The sequence below is a fragment of the Nothobranchius furzeri genome, chromosome 4 (assembly GCF_043380555.1).
Source record: "Nothobranchius furzeri strain GRZ-AD chromosome 4, NfurGRZ-RIMD1, whole genome shotgun sequence".
Lineage (NCBI taxonomy): Eukaryota > Metazoa > Chordata > Actinopteri > Cyprinodontiformes > Nothobranchiidae > Nothobranchius > Nothobranchius furzeri.
In genome coordinates this window covers 57,916,274-57,940,924 of record NC_091744.1, presented here as the reverse complement: position 1 = coordinate 57,940,924, position 24,651 = coordinate 57,916,274, and the positions used below count along the sequence as shown (strand labels likewise).

Below are 24,651 nucleotides of genomic sequence, written 5' to 3'. Positions count from 1 at the left end.
CATCCCCTAAAGAGCACAATCCTACAGTCCTCCGCAGAATCCTCTGCTGAGTTCTCACACATGTTCCCCACACCAAGCACTGCTGCACGCATACATGTTCCTGCAGGTAGTCATGATACATGGCCAGCCGTAAGGGTGTGCTCCATTTGCGCTCCGGCCCCAGCATTTGGCCAGGCCCAACTCTTCCCGCTCTCCCCACACCGTTGGGTGGGGCGGGATGTCAGGTCGCTGTCTCGACCACGCGCGGCGGCAGAGTGCGCGGCTCCATCCACTGGCACTCTGTCGCCCCCATGCACGGGCCCGGCTCCCACTCCCACTCGTCCTTCACTCTCGGACTCCACGCTCTGCGGTGAGGGCCAGCCTGTTCCAGCTGTTTCGCACTCGCCCTTTCGAGCGCAGCCCTCCATGGGTCTCCCCCAGTTCTCTGGTACGGGCGATGGCGGTAAGGGGGCATGCACAACCCTCAGACGTTGTTCACGTGACCGCGCACACGCGTCCACTGTCGGAACGCGTGCACGAGTGGCGCCGCCTTTGCATCATGAGCTAATGGATTTCGGACACCATTCATTGCGGTCACACACTTCATTTTCAGGCCACTCCACCTCCCTTCAACGGGATCGTGGAGACGACGTTCACATCGCAAGTACAGTCTCAGGCCCTAGAGCTGGAGCTGCGGGAACTTCTGTCCAAGGACGCTATTTCCCGAGTCCCTCGCGGACAAGAACTCTCGGGCTTCTACTCCCGCTACTTCGTAGTACCGAAGAAGTCGGGAGGAATGAGGCCGATTCGCGACCTGTCCCTGTTCAACTGCTCCATAGCAGTAATGCATTTCCGCATGTTAACGATGAGACAAGTCCTGGAATAAGTGCGCCCAGGGGATTGGTTCACGTCAATCGACCTGAAAGACGCATACTTCCACATACCAGTAGTTCCAAACCACCTGAAGTTTCTGCGTTTTTCGTTCAAGGGAGTTCAATATCAGTTCAATCGCCTCCCTTTCGGCTACTAGCTAGCCCCGCGCACCTTCTCCAAATGTCTGGAGACCGCGCTGCAGCCACTGCGCACGGAGGGAATGAGGGTCTTATTTTACCTGGACGATCTTCTCCTGTGCCATCGTTCCAAGGACGAGGCGTCACAGCAAACCAGGAGGTCAACCCTTGGGTTTTCTATAAACTGGGAGAAGAGCTCCATCCTTCCATCCCAGTCGATTGTGTATCTTGGGGTGGAGTTGGACGCCTCCCTAATGAGAGCACGTTTGTCGCCTGCAAAAGTGGCAGATCTCTCCACGGTGATCTCCCGTGTACAACCCCGCAAGATCGTGAGAGCCCTGTTAGTCATGAAACTCCTGGGCATGATGTCCGCAGCCCATTCGGTGGTGCCGCTAGGTTTGCTGCGCACGAGGCGCTTGCAACGCTGGTTCATCCGCCTCCGGGTACACCCGATACGTCAGAAGAGACGTATGTTGAGGATTCCCCCTTCAGTGGGCGGGGACCTCGCTCACTGGGGGAACCCCTGCATCCTCTCACGCGGGGTTCCCATCGGACGTCCTGCGTCACATGTATCTGTGTTTACAGATGCGTCACTTTCGGGGTGGGGGGGGCACGTGCTTGTCCGATACAGTGGCAGATCGCTGGCCCTCCCACATGCACGAGCACATAAATGTGTTGGAGCTTATGTCAGTGAGGAATGTGATCAGACACTTCGCTGCCCTTCTCGAGGGCCGTCATGTTGAAGTTCACACAGACAACCAGGTGGCGGCAGCCTACATAAATCGCCAAGGGGGAGTTCGATCCCTCCCACTGTTGCGTGTCGCCACGGATTTACTGTGTTGGACACATGTCCACCTGCTGTCCATCAGAGCCATCTACATTCCGGGGGTCCTGAATGTAGCGGCAGACATCCTGTCGAGAGGGGGACCCCGCGACTCAGACTGGCCTCTGCATCCTGCACTGATATCACAGATCTGGATCAGGTTTGGGGAACCGTCTGTGGATCTGTTTGTGGCTTGCGAAAATGCTCAGTGTCGCCTGTGGTTTTCCCTGAGTCCCCGGGACGGACCCCCGCTCGGGGCGGACGCCTTCTCACACCAGCCCTGGCCTCGAACGCTCCTTTATGCGTTTCCACCAGTCCCTCTGATTCCCCGTCTCCTGGACCGAATTCGGTCGGAACAGCTCTCGGTGATTCTGGTGGCTCCCAGACGCTTGTCCGCGTCATGGTTTCCGGACCTGCAAGCGCTAGTGTCCGGCTCCCCGTGGAGGCTCCCGTGGAGGGCGGACGCCCTTCTCCAGGCGGTTGGGATAATCAAACATCCTCCGGAAATAGGCCAACGGCTGTGGGTCTGGCCGCTGAGCGGTCACGCTTAGAGGCTTCTGGGCTGCCGCATGATGTGGTCGCCACGATTCAGAGTGTGCGGGCGCCCTCTACCATTGCGTCTTACGCTGCTAAATGGGCAGCTTTCCAGAAATGGTGCACAGAACGGAATGTTCGAGCGCTCTCATGCCAGCTGGCGGATGTCCTATCATTTCTGCAGATACTGATGGACAGGGGCCTCGCATTCAGCACTGTTAAGACTTATGCTGCAGCTATCTCATCCTGTCATCAGGGTTTTGGAGATAGATCTGTTTTCAATCATCCCCTCACAAAACGTTTTCTAAAAGGTGTCAGGAGGAACAGATCTGTGTCCCGCCCGCTATTTCCCCAATGGGATCTAACGGTGGTTCTGCGTGGCTTATCTGGAGCCCCATTTGAACCCTTGGACCAGGTCTCACTCAAGTTCCTGTCACTTAAAACTGCATTGCTGCTGGTGCTAGCATCAGTTAAGAGAGTGAGTGACCTAACCGCCCTCTCAGTGGCTCCCGCATGCCTCAGGATCCGGGAAGATGGCGGGTCTGCTGTTTTATGCCCCAACCCAGCCTTTGTGCCCAAAAGCATTAATACTTCCTTCAAATCCAGGTCAAATTCATTGGCTGGACTTTTTCCTCCTCCCCATAATTCTGAGGAGGAGGCGGCTTCTCACCTTCTCTGCCCGGTGCGCGTGCTTGCACGATATGTGTCACGCACTTCAGGGATTTGTCGCTCACAAAACCTGTTTGTGCACTACAGGGAGTCTTCCCTTGGTCAGGCGCTGTCGGCCCAGCGTCTTTCACACTGGCTGTGTGACGCCATTTCCCTTGCTTACACATCATCAGGGCAGGATCCCCCTGAGGCACTCAGGACTCACTCAGCCAGGGGGATTTCCTCTTCGATGGCGCTCCTCAGTGGTGTGTCAATGGAAGACATTTGTCAGGCTGCTTCATGGGCCTCACCCTGTTCCTTTACTCGTTATTATTTACGAGATGTGTCTTCAGGTTCCATCACTCGTTCAGTGCTTGGACCCCAGCAGGCTGAATGAATGCTTATGGCACCTCATTGGCCTTGCTGAGATGGATTTCATCCTCTTATGGATGATGTTTTTTAGTGGGGGCCCCTCTCTTATCGTGTCTGCCTCAGTCTTTAAGCCTGGTCTGAGGCTGAACGTCCCCTACTAGAGGAGATTTGATTGGGGGTGTCCATTGGTTGTGTTAACCAGTGTGGCGTAAACCCATCCAGCTGCGCTTTATTTCCATTAGCAGCTCGCTTAAGGGCTAAGACTAGACGAAATAGAACGTTGGTTACGTATTGTAACCCCAGATTCTATGAGTCTAGTCGCAGCCCTTAAGCCACTGGCCCCACTGGTTATTATGGGAATAAGAGCCATTGGAGGTGAGCAGTGGGGTCACTGCAGTTATATACCACGAGGGGGCCCACTATTGGTGGGCGTACATTTTAGCTCTTCATGATTGGCTGATGCGGAGATCATCTTTCCAATAGCAGCTCGCCTAAGGGCTGCGACTAGACTCATAGAATCTGGGGTTACAATACGTAACCAACGTTCCCCAGTCTCCAAAGAACCAGTAAATAATAAACTTAAAAAGGGGGAAGATCATCTGAAAACTTCTTAAAAAATCTGTGGAAAACCCGTCCAGGCCCGGTGATTTCCCTAGCTGCATGGATGATATAGCTGCTTTCATTTCCTTATCGGTGATGGGTGCTTCAAGATTCTGTCTAGTTTCTGGGAGAAGAGAAGGCATATCCACAGAGTTAAAAAAAAAAACCTCTCCATATCGCTCAAACAGGTAGTAGAATCTGACGTATATAGTTTTGAGTAAAAGGCTCCAAATTTGTCATTGATTGCTGTCTGATTTAGATATGATGTCCCCGCTGTCTGTCCTAACACCTCATATAGATTGTTTGGCCCTTGTACCGCGCAGCTGATTGGCCAGAATTTTACCAGTCTTCTCACCATGCTCATAAAAATTGCTCTTACTTCTGATCAAACAGCCTTCGACCTGGCGGTAAGAAAGAATATTGAATTCAGTCTGTAGCCTCAATCGTTCTTTATACAATGCAGGAGATGGTGAGTGTGCATGTAGTCTATCCAAATTAAGAATTTGGTCTGAAATATCCTTCTGTCTCCTTTCCACAGCTCTCCGTTTAAATGCAGCAAAAGAAATTTTTTCGCCCCTTCCCAGATTGTTTGACAAGGCACGCCTGGGGTCCTATTTTCAATCAAAAAGGTTTTAATTTTAGAGGAAAAATCTGAAACAAATGTGTCATCAGCAAGCAGCGACAGGTCTGGCCTCCAATGCCTTTTCACTAAGTCACTATCCAGAAGAGCCATTTTGAGAACCAGGGGGTCATGATCGGAAACTGTAATACTTTCATAACTGCAAGATTTAAGGTTTGGGATCAGCTGATTGTCCACAAAAAAGGTAATCGATGCGAGTGTATGTACAGTGGGGCAAAAAAGTATTTAGTCAGCCACCAATTGTGCAAGTTCTCCCACTTAAAATGATGACAGAGGTTAGTAATTTACATCATAGGTACACTTCAACTGTGAGAGACAGAATGTGAAAAAAATCCATGAATTCACATGGCAGGATTTTTAAAGAATTTATTTGTAAATCAGGGTGGAAAATAAGTATTTGGTCAATAACAAAAATTCAACTCAATACTTTGTAACATAACCTTTGTTGGCAATAACAGAGGTCAAACGATTACTATAGGTCTTTACCAGGTTTGCACACACAGTAGCTGGTATTTTTGGCCCATTCCTCCTGCAGATCTCCTCGAGAGCAGTGATGTTTTGGGGCTGCTGCCGAGCAACACGGACTTTCAACTCCCTCCACAGATTTTCTATGGGGTTGAGGTCTGGAGACTGGCTAGGCCACTCCAGGACTTTCAAATGCTTCTTACAGAGCCACTCCTTTGTTGCCCGGGCGGTGTGTTTGGGATCATTGCCGTGTTGGAAGACCCAGCCACGTTTCATCTTCAAAGCTCTCACTGATGTAAGGAGGTTTTGGCTCAGAATCTCACGATACATAGCCCCATTCATTCTGTCCTTAACACAGATCAGCCGTCCTGTCCTCTTAGCAGAAAAACAGCCTCAAAGCATGATGTTCCAACCCCCATGCTTCACAGTAGGTATGGTGTTCTTGGGATGCGACTCAGTATTCTTCTTCCTCCAAACACGACGAGTTGAGTTTATACCAAAAAGTTCTACTTTGGTTTCATCTGACCACATGACATTCTCCCAGTCCTCTGCTGCATCATCCATGTGCTCTCTGGCAAACTTCAGATGGGCCTGGACATGCACTGGCTTCAGCAGCGGAACACGTCTGGCACTGCAGGATTTGATTCCCTGCCGTTGTAGTGTGTTACTGATGGTGACCTTTGTTACTGTGGTCCCAGCTCTCTGCAGGTCATTCACCAGGTCCCCCCGTGTGGTTCTGGGATTCTTGCACCGTTCTCATGATCATTTGGACCCCACGGGATGAGATATTGCGTGGAGCCCCAGATCGAGGGAGATTATCAGTGGTCTTGTATGTCTTCCGTTTTCTGATAATTGCTCCCACAGATGATTTTTTCACACCAAGCTGCTTGCCTATTGTAGATTCACTCTTCCCAGTCTGGTGCAGGTCTACAATTATTTTCCTGGTGTCCTTCGAAAGCTCTTTGGTCTTGGCCATAGTGGAGTTTGGAGTCTGACTGTTTGAGGCTGTGGACAGGTGTTTTTTATACAGATAATGTGTTCAAACAGGTGCCATTAATACAGGTAACGAGTGGAGGACAGAAAAGCTTCGTAAAGAAGACGTTACAGGTCTGTGAGAGCCAGAGATTTTCCTTGTTTGAAGTGACCAAATACTCATTTTCCACCCTGATTTACAAATAAATTATTTAAAAATCCTGCCATGTGAATTCATGGATTTTTTTTTCACATTCTGTCTCTCACAGTTGAAGTATACCTAATTTGTAAATTACTGACCTCTGTCATCATTTTAGGTGGGAGAACTTGCACAATCGGTGGCTGACTAAATACTTTTTTGCCCCACTGTATGATGTATGTGAGGAAAAAGGAGTAGTCCCTACCTGCTGGATATAAGAAACACCAAAGATCAGTAAGGCTAAAATCTTCAAGAAAAGTCCAAATACATTTGGCTGACTTATTTAGACTAGCAGGCCTAGAGGAGGAACGATCTAACTGTGCATCCAAAAAAACAGTTAAAGTCCCCACCTTAAATCAGAGAATGAGAATTCAAATCTGAGAGCTGAGAGAAAAAGGTTAGTGTTGAAATTAGGCGCATAAACGTTGGCCAAGATCACAGATTTATTGCAAAGTTTGCCAGATACAATTATAAAGCATCCATTTTTATCTGATATAATTTTTGACGCAACAAAGGGAATATTATGTTCAACAAGAATGGCGGTGCCCCTGGCCTTTACTTTAAAATTAGAATGAAATGACTGCCCTGTCCAGCGTTTCCCCAAATGCCGCTGATCTGAATCTCGCAAATGAGTTTCTTATAAAAACACTATTCCAGACCTGAGCTGTTTAAGGTGAGAAAAGCCCCTTTTCCATTTAACCGGGTGGTTCAGTCCTTTTACATTCCATCTGATAAGGTTAAGATTGCTGTTCATCTAGAGTGAGCCTTTAATCATAATACTTAGAGTACCTCCGAGTGAAAGGAGGGGAAGAAGAAGGAAGGGAAGGAAAATAACATACATAAAGAAAATAAAAATACATTTTAAGAAGAAAATTAGCTGTCTCAAACAAACCCCCCACCCCTTCAAAAAATAAAATCTGAAAACAACGCAGGTTGCAAAACAAAAGTAATTCTCCTACAACTCATCATCAGCATACCAAAAATATACTCCCAAACTTAACCGACTTAACCCTGCGTCACAACAAATAAACAACTATTCTTCACCCAGCTGAAAACTGAGGGCTAAATAGAGCGTCAGACATACAATGAGATATTTTATCTTATAATGAACTGCCAACAAAAACAAGGAAACTAAACAGCACACTGGTCCTTTCCCAACAGGTATTGACTATTAAAATATGTATGCAATATAATCGGACTGTGGTTGTTGGAAGTCCGGGTATTACCTGAGAAGTTCTGAAGGTCCAAGCCGGATCACGGTGATGCACTATGTTCCCCCTCCATAGACCGAAAGAGGTCGGCTGCTGCAGAAACGGACCACAACCACCGTATCTCCCCAGGAGGGTGACGCGCAGCTTCGCAGGGAAGAGAAGAGATGGCGGCAGTCCTTTGGTGACTGATAATATCTCTGAATGAGATGGTGAAAACTTCTAGGGCCACTTACTTTGCTCAGCTGATTGCTGTAAACAAAAATAACTCTAAAGTCCTGTTTGACACCATAAACCAGATTGTTTCACCTCACTCCCCTCTTATGCCAGTTTACTCAAGGTCTGACTGTAACAACTTTCTAACATTCTTTGAGAATAAAAATCAGGGCAAGTTTTCACCCCATCTGATTTGAAGTCAGTACCAATCTTCATTCGGAGTTTATCAAGCATCTCGGAGACTTGCGCTGCGGTCAATGCCATGCTAGCTCCGTTAGCTGCATTAGCCCCTGCCTAGGAGCTTTCTGCTACCGAGTCCTTTTTGCTGTCTTTAGTCGATTTAAGCATGACTTCCAAGCTTGTGATGTTATTCCTGATGCTATCGCCCAATTTCCAACGGGGTTACAGATTGAGGAGAGGTGAGGAGAGTAATAAAAACAGATATTCTTGCAGGAGCCAGCAAACTGCACACCTACGCCATCGCTTGCCAACCGGAAGTCCCATCATGCCTATGTTCTTTAAATGATTAGAAATAACACCAGGAAATTATAAAAGCAAAATAAATGTGGAATGTTTAAGCCAAAACCATTGGTCTCCATGTTACTGTCTGTCAGTAGTACCATCTGGTGAGAATCCAGGAAGGAGATGAATGTAAAACTGCCTTTAACACTCACATCGGACACTTCGAATACCAGATCATGCCATTTGGTCTTTCAAATGCTCCAGCTGTTTTTCAAGCTCTAGTTAGCGATGTCCTCCGAGATTTCCTGAACGTTTTCGTCTTTGTCCACATTGATGATATCTTGATTTATTCCAGAGATGCCCAAGAACACAGAACTCACGTACGACTAGTACTTACCCAATTGTTGGAAAATTGCTTTTTCGTCAAAGCAGAAAAATGTGAATTCCACAAGACATCTGTTGTTTTTCTTGGCTTCATCTTCAAGGCTGGATGCATGAGAGCAGACCCTGAGAAGATAAAAGTGATTGAGGAGTGGCCCACCCCAGAGACACGCAAGCAGCTCCAACGTTTTCTCGGATTTGCTAACTTCTACAGACGTTTCATCAAGGGTTTCAGTGTTGCGGCTGCTCCACTCACCGCTCTCACTTCTACTAAGTGTACCTTCTGGAACTCGGATGCTCAAAAAGTGTTTGATGAACTCAAACAAAGGTTTGTTCAAGCTCCTGTTCTCACCCAACCTGATCCTGAGGTCCAATTCGTGCTCGAGGTTGACGCATCCAATACAGGAGTGGGCGCGGTCCTTCAGAACGATCCACATCTGACGGTAAACTGCATCCATGCGCCTTTTTCTCTAAATGTTTCTCACCCACAGAGAGCAGATATGATGTTGGAGACCGAGAACTGTTGGCCATCAAACTTGCTTTGGAGGAATGGAGACATTGGGTGGAGGCAACTGAATTACCTATTCTGGTGTTAACTGATCACAAGAACTTGGCTTATCTACAGAAGGCTAAGCGACTCAACCCCAGACAGTTCCGCTGGTCCCTGTTCTTCTCGAGATTCAACCTTAACATCACCTACAGATCTGGTTCTAAAAATGTCAAACCTGATGCCGTCTCTAATCAATTCGCTCCAGATTCTAAGCCCGAGGTTCCTGAATCCATCTTACCACCTACCTGCAGAATCGGCTGCCTCTCTTGGGACTTGGAACACAAGATCGAGTCAGCCTTGCAGCTTGAACCCTGCCCAGGTGGTGGTTCACCCAGTAGACGGTATATTCCCACCTCAGTCAGGTCACAGGTCATCACCTGGGCTCACTCGTCCAAGTTTTCCTGTCACCCAGGGGTCAGCAGAACGGTTGCCTACATTCGTTGATACTTTTGGTGGTCTGGATTAAATAAAGATGTCAAGGAGTTTGTGCCAGCCTGCCACACATGCAACCAAAATAAAAATACTCACAGACCTCCTTCTGGCCTCCTCCAGTCCTTGTCTGTACCCTCCTGACCCAGGTCTCATATCGCTTTAGACTTTGTTACCAGCCTTCCTCCTTCGAAGGGTAAATCAGTCATACTCACCATCATCAATAGGTTCTCCAAAGCCTGCCATCTAGTGGCTTTGTCCAAGCTGCCTTCTGCAGCCCAGATCTCCAAGGTCCCGTTTTCTCACATCTTCAGACTTCATGGCATTCCTCTCAAAGTAGTGTCAGACAGAGGTCCTCAATTCTCGTCTCGAGTTTGGAGGGAATTTTGTCATTCTTTGGGGGCTAAACCTTGCTTGTCATCAGGTTTCCACCCGGAATCCAGTTGACAGTCTGAACGGCTCAACCATGAGGTTGAAGACGCCCTTTGATGTGTCTGTTCCTCTAACCTTCATCCGTGGAGACTTTTTCTACCATGGATCGAATAGGCTCATAACGCCCATATTTCCGCAGCTACTGGCAGATCCCCTTTTGAATCCTCATTGGGCTACCAGCCTTCACAACTACCCAATGCTGTTCCAGGTCCAGTTCTCCCCTCCGTTCAATCATACATAAGGTCCTGCAAGAGGGTTTGGGGTCAGACGCAGAGAGCACTTCAGCGTACTTCTGCCCAGAACAAAAAGCACGCGGATTGTCGTCGGACCCCAGTGCCCACTTACTCCCTTGGCCAGATGGTCTAGTTATTGGCAAAAAACATTTCTCTCAGGGCTGTCCCCAGGAAACTTGCCACACGTTTTTTGGGCCCTTTCCCCATCATACCTATTCTGAGCCCCTTGACCGTTCGCCTGCGATTTCCCACGTCCTTTCGTGTCCACCCTGTGCTCCACATCTCCCGGATCCGACCCGTGTCTTCTAGTCCCTTGTGTCCCTCACCTGACCCTTCTCCACCGCCCTGTGTTCTCCGTGCACCACATCTTGGACTTCCGCCTTCGAGGCTGAGGCCTCCAGTATTTGGTGGATTGGACGGGTTATGGTCCAGAGGAGCGCTTATGGGTTCCCCGGTCCTTTATCATGGACCCTGATCTCATCACTGACTTTGAGAGGCGGTCTGCCTTCTCTCCGGGCCGGCCGCCTGGGGGCGACCATTGAGGCGGAGGTAGTGTCAGGATCCAGCAGGTGGAGCTATTCGTCTCCTTTCCCAGGTGCTGAGTGGTACTAGCTGGAGCCAATTACCTCATCAAGGCAGCAGTATTTACGAGGAGTGGAACCACCAGACGGATGTCAGCTGATTCCATTTATGGAGTGGTAAACTGACCACATGCTCTTTAGTTATGCTTCCCCTCGTGCCAAGTACTTACCTGTGATTATCTCTGTTCCTTGCAGCAACCTCTTCCGCGTATTTGAAGACCCAGGAAGTTCCTTGTCGGTTCATACATTCAAGTTCTCTTCTCCACGTCTTCACTGGTTTGGACGTCCGTCTCCCCGGGTGTGGCCACTCCTTTCTCCGCTGCTGCAATAGCTCTAGCACTGGATTCTGCCAAGCCGCTCAGCTCTCCTGTGGAAAGAAAACACCACTAACCCACCGTTTAGCTCACACAACCTTCAACCTTCCTGAATACCCACCTTTCTCTCAGGACTGGTCCCCCCACAGCTTCATGAGTATCCTCCTCGAATCCTCGCTTCCTCTTGGTCTCACGATTCCTCTGGTCCAGAAGAAAACAAACTGTTTTAAGAAAAACTTGTTTCTGAGTCTGAGTGTGCTGTGTCTGCTTAAGAGTCACTCAGTCGGGATCATGACACAACCATTAATCCTGCCAAAACCTAAAAGCCACCTTGTATTATTCCATCTAATGATGTAATCATTCACAGGCGAAAATAGAAAATAATGTACTTTTTAGTGGAACAGCTGGAACAAAGAAAGTCAAATCAGAACAGAAAGATATTCTTTATTTTGGAGACTTCAATTTCAGATTTCTCATATTTGTGCAAAAGAAACATTTATTTATTTATTTATTTATTTATTTATTTATTTTACTTCTTTAACTCGGAGTATTGAACTTAGATCAAGTGTTTTCAGATGTAAACCACAAGACAATAAGATTTTGTGTTCTTATGTAACCAGTTCAATCACTTCTGATTTTATGCTGTTTCATTTAATTTTTAGGAATTATTTTATGTCACTCATCTGTATCAGTCAACAAACATCAAATTTTTTTGTTTTTTTTTTTCAGCACAATAAATCAATAGCTAAACTATGTCAGAACGTTGTTAGGAGGCATGACAAAAAGCTTTAAGCTATTTATTTTCCAATTTTGCAATTGCAGCTTTACCCATTATGGTGGTGGTTTCTTCGGTACAACACAGCATGACCAAGGAGTTCAAGAGATGCCAGTCAGGTGCCAGTCACACAGCTGTGACTGGAACCTGACCGCACTCGATGTACAGAACAAGAGTCAAAACAAACAGGAGGCTATTGCAAGGGATCTAGGTACATTTTAAAGAGCAATCTGGCATATTCCACTGGTGCATGACCCTTCCTATACCTCGTTTTCAAGGTGATTATTCATACTTTCTAATTATATATTTATTGCCAAGAAGCATTGTTACACTAAATAAGTTTTGAAAGAAAAATGCTTTTACCTCTTGTTCCAAGTCTATATTTTTGTTTATGTGAACAGATGAGGTGAGAGTTGCTTTTGTGACAGATGATGTAAGATATTGTACGTTTTTTTTTATTAGGGTGGCTTCTGTTTTATTCCTCATCAAAAATAATAATGAAATTAAAACAAAAATATTTAGAGGATTTGTCAAATCCCAGTTTCCACTGCATTGTGTGCAATTATCTGATGTGTCTTTTCTTTTTGTAAATTAGTGGTAGGGCTGTTTATTCAATGAATATTACATTTATCAGAAGCACCTTTTTATTGAAGGGAAAATAACTGCACTGAAGGAATTTATAAATGAGAGTGTTTCCTCTATAACAACAACTATTTGCGCATCTGCTTTGATGTAATTACATTTATTACAGTTGGTGTTCTTGATAATCCCTGTTGATAACTCACATGGACCATAGCAGACCAGATCATGGTGGAATCCCTGTGCATGCTTGATCAGTTTACTCCATGTTTTTGCTACATTCACAGTTCTTTTGAATTCATACTGAAACGTACCTCTGACCATCAGGGGACGGGGCCTCCCAGAGTTGAAAGCATCACCAAAATAGCAAACTCTTAGAAAGGGCCAATTAAAGAGTGGCCTTTAGCTTCAGCTTCCCTCACCACCACTGTTGCCCTGACCCCACACGAATGGAGGAATAATGCTCTTTTGAAAAGAAGCTCAGTTTTATAATCTAAAGCCATTGGCTTATGAAGGGGAAGCCTTAGCTAAGAGGGCCCACTGGTCACCCTTCATGTCACATTTTCTTCATGTCATCTTTCCTCCTTCTTCCTTTTAGTTCTCCCACTGGGCCCAAAGCAGGGTTTAAGCTGGGTGGGTCTGTGACCCAACCCTTGCTTGCCCTTGTTCTCACTAGGGTAAGGTGTTGCTAATTGTGCCTGGACATATGCATGCACACAATAACACTTGTGTTGGCCTGACTCACCGCTGGGCTCATGTGCTTGGATTACCAGATCACTATGAAAGAGAAACAGACATTTTAATCCAAACACGGTGGATAGAGTGGATTTCAAAATGGAGGGGGTTAATTTTGAGTGCCCGGGAGGTCTCGATGCCAGGGGCTATCCCCGATTATTCTTGGATGAGAAAAGTTAAAAAAATAAATCTTAACCACCCTACCTCACCTCACAAGTACCAACCCCCCAAAAACCTTCGAACCCCACCCAGGCAGGAGGACGGCCCCCGACAGGCAGCAATAAATAGATTCTTTCTTTAACATGTTCAATCCTGCTAAATAGCAACAAATCCTATTAATCCATGAATTATAATTCCTTCTTCACTACCTAACCTCTTTCCTGTTCATTGGAGAAACTCAGAAACTTCTGTTTTCTAGGTGTTTAACGCCAAAATCCACTAATATAAAATTATCTTCATAAGAGACTTTATTTGAATTTTCACTGGTGCAGCTGAAGCTAGACATTGTCTTATTTATCTGTTCTGCAACTTGTTACTTATTTCAAACTGGTTGGTTTCCCTTGGCTGACTAGTCTATGCTATCAAAAATGAGGGTACAGAAGAAGTACAGCTTTGCCTCTAATGCACAACTTTGACTAATCTACCCTCAAGGGTAGGTAATGGACCTCTGCGTATTCCAGTTTGTAAAGCGATATTTTGTCAGATGTTAGTGAACTAAAACCCTCTGATAAAAATGGTTGACTGGAACTGGAACATTTAAAATACATTTTAGTAGAAGCTTCTTCTTTTAAAGCCTATAGCTTCTGCTTGTTCAACCAATGGTTATGTAGCATCCAGAAATGGTCAGTTTCAACTATATTTTGGCCTTTTCAGAGACAGGTCATCTTCAGACACTAATCTGGCTCTGTGCATCTTCCAATCTTCCGAGCTGCAAGAAAGATTCTACAGTGCGTGTTTACACTCAGATTGTCAACATCATGTTCCTTCCTCAAGGACTCCCTGCCGAGCTGTGCATCTTATCTGTTCCTTGCTTCACAGAACCAAAGATGAAGTTTTATAATTAAATCATATAATGAAATGAACAGTATGAGTTAATTAATCATATAATGAATGGACAACGTGTTAAATGATATGTTTTGATTATCTGTGCTTAAGTTAATAAGGTTGATTAATCTGTGCTTAGATTAATATGGATGAAATGAATGTGTTCTTGCAATGACACATATATTTAATCAGTGTACGTGACTGGACATGCGCACACACTCACCATATCTCCATGACGCAAGTTAAAATAATTGCATGCACATAGATATTTTCTTATCCACAAAATCAGAGCGTCTTTTATCTGAAGAAGGTTTCTGAGGCTTGTTGGCAAAACCTCCTTAACATGTCAAATTCTGATTTGTAAGTAAATCATAACATAGGATTTAATAAAACTAGAATCCCTTCCCGAGTTGATTCAGTTGGAGCAGAGCTTCGGACTGGCCAACCTGGAGTAAAACTCGTTGAACCACCGCATCTTTTGAAAAGCCGTCAAAACCTGTTGCACACTAAAGCTGACTCAGCAAACTGCTCCTCCAGAGCAAAGCTGACACCACTTCGACTCCTTAAGAGTCCTGCCTTAGACGCAAACAATTACCTGTTGTGACCTGGAGACAACTCGAGACCAGTCTAGTGGTGCTGCGGTTTCTCCTACGGACTTCGGTGCCTTGGGGTCCACGGACTTCCTGACATTCCGAATCTGCAAAAGGGGTCTCCGATAAAGGGTACGTAGGCGTGACAGATTGCGTCTGATGTGGTTTCATAAACCATCACTTCTAGTTTAATGCAGACCAAATTCAATCACACTCAGAACTCAGTTTCTTCCAGATACGAGGGTTCTGATAAACATCACATTTCATCATCACACAGCACACTACAACACACACTCCAACACACATCACTCTTTCATGGTTGTCATGTCTTTTAATTCGTTTAGAAAATAAATGTCTTTTTTTTATAAAGTTGTCTTTGAATTAATACGAAGTGTGTTTACAGTCCCTGAATAAACAAAGAATCCTGATTGTTCTGGTTAAATATTCAAGGATCAATCAGGTTGATGTTCTATAGTTAAGTGGAATCATCAAATCTTACTGATCATAATTGAAACCCCAAAATACACATGTAGGCTAACTCTACAGTTATGTTATGCAAAATAATGTTCTTCTAGTAAACTTCTGGTAATTTTTAAAGAATTATATCTAGGTAATTTGCAAGACATTTTCCTTTAAAGGTGCAGTTCACTCATTTAATTAATACATTTGCAATCATCTCAAGTAGGAATTAATGCCTTGTAAGTTGTACTCTGGGGAGAAAGAGCACCAGCACCCCTTTTTCTCAACCTAGAAGTGAGCCACATCAGAGCTGAGCTGCAGATGATGAAAAATATTTAATAAAAGGGACACACAACAATGTAACAAGAGCAAAATATCACTGTGTCAACCTAATGCGGAAATATAAAATCAACATTGTTCTGCCGAACAATCACACGATAATAAATCACAGTGCATTTAGTGCCAACCACAGCCTTAACCCTCCCACAATGGGTGTGACCCCACGAGGAATGTTGACCATTGAGCAGGGTTGATGGTTTATCCCTTGGGTCCATGTGACGGGGTGAGGAGTGAGCACCACCTCACCCCTGTCACATGGACCTGAAGGGATAAACCATCAATCCTGCTCAATGGTCAACTTTCCTTGTGGGGTCACTCATAAAGACAGTGGGAGGGTTAAGACATGTGTGGAAAATGCCCAACTCCATACTTATGAGAGCACCATGTGAGCACCTGTGCGTCCAATAGGAGGTGTGAGGGGCCAGAGATCTGTCCCCAGAGATCTGCAAAAGATGGAGGGAGCCCCAAGCCAGCTGAGCCCAGAACCCAGCGGCCCAGGCTCGGCCTCAACGGTGGTGTTCACACATTTTTGATTATATACAATGAAATGACTTTTTTATTTGTCAACCAAAAAAAGTGCCACTGACAAATTCTAAATTTTTCATGTGGCTTCTTCTGGTTCTGTGCTTTTGGAGCTCCAATCCAATCCACATCAAGCCTTTCTGCGACATAAATACCATCTTACACTGGTGATATTCTCTGTCCCCACACCCCTAGCAGGTTCCTGAGGCCCAGTGACCAGAGGGACCTGCACACCAGGTTAAAGACCAAAGGTGACAGATCATTTGCTGCCAATGATCTTTATCTTGAGAGACGCTATATAAAAAAATCTCTTCTTTTTCTTCTATATATGCAGTAGATCAGTTGATAAAGCCCTTTTTTATTTGTAAAATTACAAAAATGTTGACTATATAACATAAAAAGCAACACCTGCCCATCCTTTGAGACTAAACCCAGAAACCAGGAGAGCTTTAATCTGCACTTCTGGGTGAAGTTGACAACAGCCAGCGCCGGTGTTCCACCCATGCGCATCACACGGTGTGTAGGACACCTAATGGCCAGGAGGGCACCAACCAATCAGGCTCATTAAAAATAAAAATAAAATTTTGTGAGGCAGCACCACACCTCAGGTTATGAACAGGAGGACATGGTGTGTTTCAGGGTGAAAATATTTAAACAACCAAAACAAAACTAAAACTTTTTGTTTTTTTTTGCACTTTTACTGTTTTTATGTCATGTTCAGAGCCTTGGGCTTCTGTAAAGGCAGTGGAAGGTGCTATACAAATAAAATTTGATTGACAACAATTGAAGAAATAGACAAAAGTAACAGCAAGCAAAAAAAAAAAAAATAAATAAATAAAAGACAAGGAAGCAGATGTTACATAGAGTACACGGTCCTCCTCTGTCAAGATTCAACCAAATTGTAGCATTTCTGCAGAAAAATTAAATAAAATAACTCTCTGTCCTGACAGTTTTAATGCAGAGCCACCAGATGGCAATGCTGTTGACACCAACACAACCCAGCAAAGCACAAAAGAAATAAGAGTTTAAGCATGGCTTAGAATTATTCCAAAACAGCTCTGATGATTGTAGCTTCTTTCATTTCTGAGGCACTCTTCAAATGTGTGGAAATGGCTCCAGATCACATGTCAGCAGAGTGCAGCAACAAAATAGACTATTATATCATAATTTCTGAAAGGTTATAGTTTTGAATTCCCCATCAAAATTTGTAAAACACTGGCTTTTTTTGTTTTACTTAAACGTGCCATTGGAATTAGAGGTACAGTTGAAAATGCAGCAACATGTAAGTCTTTCTAATTATCCTGAACAGATACCCAGTCCTATCTTAAAATTCTCACAGAATAACTGTTGTTACAGTATTGTTTCTTGTTGGCCCACTTTCAGTTCTTACCAAAACACCCTTTGAGGTTCCATCACTTAATTCTGACATTCCTTAAAGGGATGTAATCACATCATCCTTCAAAGGTAGGATAAAAAAGACGTCTGTTCTTGAGAACAGGGGAAGAGCACATATCTCTGATAATAAAAGCAGCCATTTTTAAAGCTTCTTTCTCTCTCTCTCTCTCTCTCTCTCTCTCTCTCTCTCTCTCTCTCTCTCTCTCTCTCTCTCTCTCTCTCTCTCTCTCTCTCTCTCTCCCTCACACACACACACACACACACACACACACACACACACACACACACACACACTGGCCAGCAATCCTGCTGGGCTCAGACTGTTACACATTGATGTCTAAGTCTGCTTTCTACCGACTGACTCCAAGGTTATTGCTGCGCTCCATGGAAGCACAGGATATTTGACAGTCCCCTGCAAAAGAGTGGAGGGGGAAGAGGGAGAGTTGCCATTGACAACTCTGAGATCTCCAAAGTGACCATCTGAAAATAAGAAAGGGAGAAAAACTTATTAAAGTAGAAGGGTCAAGGAGAAGCCATGGGGCTAAATCTGTCATAGTTTTTTTAAAGGGTCAGTTGTAATTAAGAGCTCCAGCAGTAGATGACTTCTGCATTTGACCTCATGAAAACTAGTGAGTCTGTTGTGAGGAGCCGTGGTTTAATCCTCAGTATTAAAATGCATTCTACCAGCCTTCCAGAAGAGTAAATCATATGGTGCAGGACAACGGAGAGTATATTGAAGTGGTGGTGAGTGAGTCCCGAGCTCAACGGGAGTCTCCAGAACAGATCTTGTATCAAATCTGCTGCAAGATAACAAACTCAAAGCCGGGGGGGGGGGGGGGGGGGGGTGAGTAGGGAAGAGATTTGGTAAATGTTTTCAGGGCCGCATTAAAGCCGGGCGGAAGCTGTGCGACTTTTTCACTCGTAGCACTCAGCTTCAGCTCAAACTGTACGACTTCCTCGCAGGGCGGACCTCACGAGTCATGCGCTCACACTGTACGACCCAGTTCTCAGATGCGACCTGACTGCTCACACTGTACGTCTGGTAGCAACACGTCGGCCCTAAAAATATGCTAAAAATAGCAGTTTTTACTCAACACGTCAGACTTTTTTTGTGTTGTTTTGCCTGTTGTCCTTCGGGAGTGCTGCAGGAGGACACACAGGGATTTATGGGGGTTGGATGAGGAAAACGAAATAAAGAAAGTAAATCTGTGTTTTGTGATCAGTTTAATTTGACATGAACACGACAAACACGCTTTCTTGACAATCTTTGTGAGTAAAAAAACGTGTAGAAATAAAAACGAACAACGTGTGTTATTAGGGAAATAGCGGGCGAGCGGTGTTGATGCAGGATTGCGCATGCGCCGTGAGCGGTTCTGATACTTTTTGAGTCGCAGCTGCTCGCAGCGCCGCTTCAACAGTGCGATACCCTCACGAGGGACGAGCAAAATATTAAACACGCCAGAAGTCCATGCAAGCTCACGACTGCTGACCGGTAGCTGGTCACGTGGTGTTAATCGCCTCTCGTAACCCCCTGTACACTACACGACCGCTCGGCACAAAACTCGCCCCGATGTCGTGGATTCTCGCACGAGTGGAAAATCGGCTCAAAAAAGTGAAAAAGTCGCACAGTGTACGCCCGGCTTAAGCGTGGGAATGTAGGACATTCTTTCAATTTCTGTGTGCAAAATATATAGTGAAATGGTGTCTGTGTTGGTAGGGTCCTGTGTTTTTTTTTTATCACACTTACTCACTGAACATGTGCAAGAAACAGGTACAAAGTTCAAAATCATTCCCATTTTTACATGGTCTTTAAATCCCCATTCATTCCCTAATGTCCAAAGCACACACAAAAGACATTTATGGTTGACCTCTTCTCTTTTTCCCCCCTTAAACTGGGCCTCATGGTCCTTATTTTCCGTATTGTTTGTGTGCATTTCCTCCTATAAGTTGGGTAAGCCTAGCATAGACGGCAGGAAAGAGACACTCTTTGATGTCCATGTTTTATGGTCCCTTGTCAATGCATTGTCTGTTGAGTCCTTTTGTTGTCCTTTTCCCTAATTAAGACCTCCGAGCGACTTGTTGACTCCACAAAGACCCTTGTTTGGGGTGGAGGTGGGTGGAAGCCATGTGTTTCCGTGTGTGTGTGTGTGTGTGTGTGTGTGTGTGTGTGTGTGTGTGTGTGTGTGTGTGTGTGTGTGTGTGTGTGTGTGTGTGTGTGTGTGTGTGTACATAAAGGTTTCTGAGGGATGTGTACAAAACATCACACACTCATGGATGACATATGTGTACAATACTTATTCAAAGGTTATTCATTTACTGTTGGAGGTGCCGTTTTATTTCAAGAGAAACCACACACACACACACACACACACACACACACACACACACACACACACACACACACACACACACACACAAATAATTTTTTTTCTGACAAAAGATGATGGATATGTTACTGTTTTTATTTTTCTCTTTGAAAGTTGTTTACTGGTAGAAAACCTGTCTCCTTATGCTTATTTTTATTGCTTATTTTTAAAGAAGCTACATTTAAAACAAGCAGATATTTTGAGATTTGACATTTTAATGTCTGTTTGATTGAGTCCTGCTCTCCTCTAATGTTTGAAGATTTTAGTTTAAAATAAACCTTGTTTATTAGTTCAGATCAGTTGATTGATGTTTTACAGGTTCAGCTTTTGAAATTAAATATTTAAAATAAAAAATAACTGTCATTAACTGACATTGTAGTGTTTTGGTTTGGACCCAAATATGGGAGAGCAGGCAAAGAAAGCCAACTGGCAGTTAAAAATTACAGTTTTATTAGAATAATGGCAGGAAGGATGACATGATGAGGAGACAAGATGAGGATCTGACAAAGACAAGCCCAAACAGAGGGTTTTAATACAGGAGAGTAATCAGGGAAGCAGGTGGGAAATGTAACAAGGAACAGGTGAGTCAAATTGACACCTAACAAGAGGACACAAGACCCATGACAGCAGGGGCAGAAGGTGCAGATCCTTACAATAACCTTTGGATAGAGAGAGCAATAAAGATTGACAAAATAAGTTATTTGTTTTATATTGGGGGTGGATTGATATCAACTAAAGAAACATTTTATATTGTGATAAGATTAATTCCCAGCCCTAGTTTTACCATAGACAATATTGTTGTGGGGTGACAGTGTGAACCAACACACTACTGTGTTCACATGGCAGCAACACGATGGTTTCAGGATGACGAGGACTTAATTCCTACCACGACTTAAGCCTGATTCCCACGGCGGGATAATCAACCAAATGTTTGACCCGGTTCTCCTCTTCTGACGATTTTAATGATGTGCACAAGTTATGAAGTTACATGGTGGCGCAGTGGTTAGCACTGTTGCCTCGCAGCACGAAGGTTGCAGGTTCAAAACTCGCCTTTTTGCGTGGAGTTGCGTGTTCTCCCCATGCATGCATGGGTTTCCTCCGGGTACTCCAGTTTCCCCCACACATCACAACATGCCCTATAGGTTATAAAAAAAAAAAACTTGTACGTCGCTTTGGATAAAAGCGTCTGCGAAATGAATAAACACATAAACACATAAACATTTGGTCTTGTGAGATTTTCCTTCTCATGTTAGTACCTCAAGTGGAGGAGTTTAAGTATCTCGGGGTCTTGTTCACGAGTGAGGGTAGGAGGGATCGGGAGATCGACAGGCGGATTGGTTCAGCATCTGCAGTGATGCGGACGCTGAGCCGATCTGTCGTGGTGAAGAGGGAGCTGAGCCAGAAAGCCAGGCTCTCGATTTACCGGTCGTTCTACGTCCCAGTCCTCACCTATGGTCATTAGCCTTGGGTAGTGACCGAAAGAATGAGATCGCGGATACAAGCGGCCGAAATGAGTTTCCTCCGTAGGATGGCCGGGCTCAGCCTTAGAGATAGGGTGAGGAGCTCGGACATTCGGGAGGGACTCGGAGTAGAACCGCTGCTCCTCCGGATCGAAAGGAGCCAGTTGAGGTGGTTTGGGCATCTGGTCAGGATGCCTCCTGGACACCTCCCTGGGGAGGTGTTTCGGGCATGTCCTGCCGGCAGGAGGCCCCCGGGTCGACCCAGGACACGTTGGAGAGGTTACATCTCCAATTTAGTCCGGGAATGCCTTGGGGTCCTGCCGGAGGAGCTGGTGAAGAAGGCCGGGGAGAGGACGGTCTGGAGCTCCCTAGTTGGGATGCTGTCCCCACGACCCAGACCCGGATAAGCGGAGGAAGACGACGACGACGACGATGTTAGGGTGTGAAATATGATGATTTGTAATATCTAGTTTTCCCGTTTAAAAATTCCTTTCTTCCCCTCTGCTCATCCTTCCAAGCTCAGGTCCTCTACCAGAGGCCTGGGGACTTGAGGGTTCTGCAGTATCTTAGCTGTTCCTAGAACTGCACTTTTCTGGACTGAGATGCCTGATGTTTTTGCTGGGATCTGCTTTAGCCACTCCTCCAGTTTGGGGGTTACTGCTCCGAGTGCCCTGATGACAACGGGTACCATCGATGTCTTCACTGTCCAGCTTTCTCAAATTCTTCTTTGAGGCCCTGGTACTTCTCTAGTTTCGCGGGTTCCTTTTTCCTGATTTTGCATCACTTGGTATTGCCACATTAACCACGACGGCTGTCCTCTGACTTGATGAGTGCCTCTGTGCAGACCTTCAGATCAGCTCTTTCTAGCTATTTGTAGGATTTTTTGATATCTGTGGTACATGCTATCTAGTGGTTTGTCCACCTATGATGGTATCTTCAGCTCCTCTGTTTTCTATTTTCTGAGACAGCTGTCTGTTTGTCCTTGATGTACTTATGGATCTTGGATGTTTCAGCTTGGACAGTGGCTCTCACACTCACTAGTCCTGGGCCTCCCTCCTTACAGCTAGTGTACAGTCAGGGAGCTGGACTTAGGTTGGAACCCTCCATGTGTGGTTAGGAGCTTCTGTGTCTTAACATCTGTGGTCTGTATTTCTTCCTTTGGCCAGCCTATTATTCCTGCAGAATATCTGATTACTGGCAGGGTGTAGCTGTTCATTGCTTAGATCTTGTTCTGGCCATTGAGCTGACTTGAGGACTTGCCTTACTTGTTGTGGGTATTTGGCTGTGGCTCCTTTCCTTACAGCCTTATTGAGGTTGCCATTTGCTTGTGGGATACCAAGGTACTTGTAGCTGTCCTCAATGTCTGCTAATGTTCGTTCTGGGAGGGAAACCCCTTCTGTGGGAACTACCTTCCTTTTCTTTGTCACCTTCCGACCACACTTCTCAAGTCCGAAAGACATTTCGGTACCAATGCTGCAGATCCTGGCGGTGTGGATCAGTGAGTCGATGTCGATGTCTTGCTCGCTCCATCTCTATCCATAGCCAGTCTTGTTGATTATTTGACTGAGGGGGATCAGACCTATGCAGAACACCAGTGAGGACTGTGTGTCTCCTTGATATAAGCCACATTTGATGGAGACTTATGCTTTCGGCTTGCAATTGGCCTCAAGGGTGGTTTTCTACAGCCCCATTGAACTTGCAATGAGTGGTCTCAGAGTCCTGTTGATGTTCTACAGCTCCAAGCATTCAATAATCCAGGAGTGTGGCATAAAATCAAAAGCTTTCTTGTGAACTGTCCAGGTCGTGCACAGGTTGGTTTGTCGGGCAGCTGATTTTTTGGCTCCTCCTGGTATCTCTGTTGATGCCCTTCTGTGCTGTGCTCCTGTACTGATCCAGGTGCCCAATTATGTTAGTCACTGTTAGGCCAGCCAGGTCCTGCTCATGTAGGGATTTTTGTGTTCACATCTGGGTTGACTGTTTTTTTTCCGTGCTCAACTGGCCGTTTTTTCAGACCTTTTACCCTTGTGGTCTCTTTCGGGCTGAACTGACGCAACATACCCACTGTCAACTGATTGGCCAGCTCAACAACTTGCATTGGGGAGCCTCCAATTGGCTGGTCTAATCGGTCAGCAGGGGGCTTCCCATATGCGAGATTCATTCTCCATTCAGCCAAAATTACATTAGCTTACTAAAGATCATGATGGTCTTAATGATCTGAAAGCAGAACATCCCAACAGGGCTCACACAGCCTGTCTTATATTATTCCACATGACTACACTTTGAACTTTTTCCAACAGTTGCCAAATGAAAAGTTAAGTTTACAGTCTTTTAACTTGTTATAACTTACTTACTAACAAGAGCTGACTAAATATTCGTAAGAACACAGTCTTTATTTATTTAATTGTGCTGCTATCACACACAGAACATTCAAGAGCTTGTTTCAGCATCTGACAAGTAAACTGAATGAGCACCAGTGCACTGCACTCAGTGGGCCTCCTTGAAAAACAAACCAAACTGCATGCCAGATAGTCACTATGGTATGTGCGTATGAGTAAGTGTGTTGTTTACATCCATAACGTCTCTGTTTCAGTGCTAAGGCCTTTAACTGAGTGAGCCTTTTCATTGTGTTTACACAGATGTGCTACTTTAAACTGAGGGATGTATGTTTTTGGAATATTTGTAATTCACACTGAATCTGTTTATCTTCTTTTTAACATTGCACAAGGTTGCATAGTTTAAGTGTTGAACAAAATCTCCACCACTGCCAGTGTGTTTCATAGGATGGGACAGATAGGGAACAAACTTTCCCTGTGAATATTTATATAGTTCAGAGACCTTTGATGGAAAGTTTGGCTTTATATGGTCAAACTGTTCTTTTGATATGTTTTCTTTTATTATCTTTTGCCTGATTTGCTGTTGAATTTTGACTTATCAAAGCCCTTAAGGGTCTTTGTTTTAAATTCAATTCAGTTCAAAGATACTTTATTAATCCCAGAGGGAACTTGTAACATCTCCTCCATAAAACACAACAATGAACATGTTTGATCATCAGATGCTTCTGTCTCTTTTGTTTTTGACAGTTTTTGTGCAGTGACTGATTGAGACTTAGTTTGTACTAGACTTTTTTTTAATTTGTCTAATGAAGGATGCAGTACTATGATAGTGGTAGATCCAGGTGTGCAGTTACCAAGGTGACCATAACAAGCCACAAGACACAGGCAACAGCTTTACTATTTATTTTTATTAAGGATGTCTTCATGTTCCTTACACAGTGTATGTATCAAAACAAAAGCCTTTTATCAAAGCTTAGATCATTTCAAAGTATTTATACTTTTGGAA

The 24,651-nt window shown here is 44.9% G+C and overlaps 1 protein-coding gene across 1 annotated transcript in view; it reads left to right on the top strand.

Annotated features, from left to right (window-relative positions):
- Positions 1-24,651, top strand: part of kcnq1.2 (potassium voltage-gated channel, KQT-like subfamily, member 1.2) — a 322,797-nt gene that overhangs the window by 178,051 nt on the left and 120,095 nt on the right. The window lies entirely within an intron of this gene.